Genomic DNA, 3,370 nt, shown 5'->3' with positions numbered 1-3,370 from the left:
TAGGGTTAGGGTTGGTTTTAGAGTTAGGGCTCGGTTTTCGGAACAGGTTAGGATTAGGTTACGTTTTAGGGTTAGGGTACGCGTTAGGTTTAGGGTACGCGTTAGGGTTAGGGTATTTATTAAACCTATCCCACTCTCTAGATACCACTTAGCACGTAAAGGAATATTATTTGGGGTCCAGCCATGGAGAAGAGTTTAGACACTAGGATAATGTAAGGAACACACCCGTTATAAAGAAATCACATTAGGATTCTCTTTTTAACCTGTTCCTTAAAACACTAGGGCTTAGGACATCTATGTGAGGCATAAGCAGTCAAGGGTAGCTTCGGGTTAGTGTTAGGGTTAGGGTTAGTGTTAGGGTACGGCTTAGGGTACAGATTCAGGTACGGGTTCGAGTATGGGTTAGGTTTAGTTTTCGGGTTAGTTTTAGGTTTAGGGCTCGGTTTAGGGTAAAAGTTAGGATTAGGGTACGTTCTAGGGTAATGGTAGGGGATAGGGTTAGGGTACACGTTAGGGTTAGGGTATTTATTAAACCTATCCAACTCTCTAGATACCACTTAGCACATAAAGGAATATTATTTCCGGTCAGGCCATGGAGATTAGTTTAGTCACTAGGATAAGATAAGGAACACACCCATTATAAAGAAATCACATTGGCATTCTCTTTTTAATCTGTTCCTTAAAACACTAGTGTTTAGGAAATCTATTGGAGGCAGAAGCAGTCAAGAATAGCTTAGGGTTAGAATTAGGGTTAGGATTAGTGTTAGGGTACGGCTTAGGGTACGGGTTCGCGTACGGCATAGGGTATGGTTTAGGCTTAGTGTTAGGGTTAGTTTTGCGGTTAGGGCTCGGTTTAGGGTACGGGTTAAGATTAGGGTACGTGTTAGGGTTAGGGTAGGGGATAGGATTATGGTACACGTTAGGGTTAGGTTATTTATTAAACCTATCCCTCTCTCTAGATACCACTTAGCACTTAAAGGAATATTATTTGGGGTCCAGCCATGGAGAAGAGTTTAGACACTAGGATAAGATAAGGAACACACCCATAATAAAGAAATCACTTTGGGATTCTCTTTTTAATCTGTTCCTTAAAACACTAGTGTTTAGGAAATCTATTGGAGGCAGAAGCAGTCAAGGGTAGCTTAGGTTTAAGGTTAGGGTTAGGGTTAGGGTTAGGGTACGGCTTAGGGTACGAGTTCGGCTACGGCGTAGACTATGGGTTAGGGATAGGGTTAGGGTTAGTTTTAGAGTTAGGGCTCGGTTTGCGGAACAGGTTAGGATTAGTTTACGTTTTAAGGTTAGGGTACGCGTTAGAGTTAGGGTATTTATTAAACCTATCCCACTCTCTAGATACCACTTAGCATGTAAAGGAATATTATTTGGGTCCAGCCATGGAGAAGAGTTTAGACACTAGGATAAGATAGGAACACACCCATTATAAAGAAATCACATTAGGATTCTATTTTTAACCTGTTCCTTAAAACACTAGTGCTTAGGAAATCTATTGGAGGCAGAAGCAGTCAAGGGTACCTTAGGGTTAGGGTTAGGGTTAGGGTACGGCTTATGGTTCGGGTTCGGTTATGGGTTTGGGTACGTCGTAGTGTATGGTTTAGGGTTAGGTTTAGTTTTGCAGTTAGGGCTCGGTTTAGGGTACAGGTTATTATTAGGGTACCTGTTAGGGTAACGGTAATGGATAGGGTCAGGGTACGCGTTAGGGTTAGGGTATTTATTAAACCTATCCCACTCTCTAGATACCACTTAGCATGTAAAGAATATTATTTGGGATCCAGCCATGTAGCTGTGTTTAAACATTAGGATAAGATAAGGAACACACCCATTATAAAGAAATCACATTAGGATTCTCTTTTTAACCTGTTCCTTAAAACACTAGTGCTTAGGAAATCTATTGGAGGCAGAAGCAGTCAAGGGTACCTTAGGGATAGGGTTAGGGTTCGGGTACGGCTTATGGTTCTGGTTCGGTTACGGGTTCGGGTACGTCGTAGGGTATGGTTTAGGGTTAGGTTTAGGGTTAGTTTTAGGGTTAGGGCTCGGTTTAGGGTACAGGTTAGGATTAGGGTACGTGTTAGGGTAACGGTAAGGGATAGTGTTAGCGTACGCGTTAGGGTTACGGTATTTATTAAACCTATCCCACTCTCTAGATACCACTTAGAACGTAAAAGAATATTACTTGGAATCCAGCCTTGGAGTAGAGTTTTGGCACTAGGATAATATCAGGAACACACCCATTATAAAGAAATCACCTTAGGATTATCTTTTTAACCTGTTCCTTAAAACACTTGTACTTAGAAAATCTATTGGAAGCCGAAGCAGTCAAGGGTAGCTTAGGGTTAGGGTTAGGGTTAGGGTTAGGGTACTGCTTCTGGTACGGGTTCGGGTACGGGTTCGGGTACGGCGTAGGGTAAGGGTTAGGTTTAGGGTTAGGGTTACCGTTAGGGTTAAGGTACGGCCTAGGGTACGGGTTCGGGTATGGCTTAGGTTTTGTGTTAGGTTTAGGATGAGGGTTAGTTTTAGGGTTAGGGCTCGGTATAGGGTACAGGTTAGGATTAGATTACGTGTTAGGGTTAGGGTAGGGGATAGGGTTAGGGTATGCGTTTAGGTTAGGCTAGTTATTAAACATATCCCAATCTCTAGATACCACTTAGCACATAAAGGAATATTATTTTGGGTCCAGCAATGGAGAAGAGTTTAGACACTAGTATAAGATAAGGAACACACCCATAATAAAGAAATCATATTGGGATTCTCTTTTTAATCTGTTCCTTAAAACACTAGTGTTTAGGAAATCTATTGGAGGCAGAAGCAGTCAAGGGTAGCTTAGGGTTAGAGTTAGGGTTAGGGTACTGCTTATGGTTCGGGTTCGGGTACGGCGTAGGGTAAGGGTTAGGTTTAGGGTTAGGGTTAGTTTAGGGTTAGGGATCGGTTTAGGGTAAGGGTTAGGATAGGTGTACGTGTTAGGGTTAGGGTAGGGGTTAGGGTTAGGGTACGCGTTAGGGTTAGGGTATTTATTAAACCTATCCCAATCTCTAGATACCACTTAGCAGGTAAAGGAATATTATTTGGGATCCAGCCATGGAGAATAGTTTACACACTAGGATAACATAAGGAACACACTTATAATAAATAAGTGAAATAAGGATTCTCTTTTTAACCTGTTCCTTAAAACACTAGTGCTTAGGAAATCCAATGGAGGTAGAAGCAGTCAAGGGTAGCTTAGGGTTAGCGTTAGGGTTAGGGTACGTCTTAGGGTACGGGTTCGGGTATGGCTTAGGTTTTGTTTTAGTGTTAAGATTAGGGTTAGTTTTAGGGTTAGGGCTCGGTTTAGAGTACGGATTAGGATTAGTGTAGGTGT

This window comes from Eschrichtius robustus, chromosome 5 (assembly GCF_028021215.1).
Source record: "Eschrichtius robustus isolate mEscRob2 chromosome 5, mEscRob2.pri, whole genome shotgun sequence".
NCBI classification, from domain to species: domain Eukaryota; kingdom Metazoa; phylum Chordata; class Mammalia; order Artiodactyla; family Eschrichtiidae; genus Eschrichtius; species Eschrichtius robustus.
The sequence above is the reverse complement of the archived record's forward strand: the minus strand, read 5'-3'. Positions refer to the sequence as shown.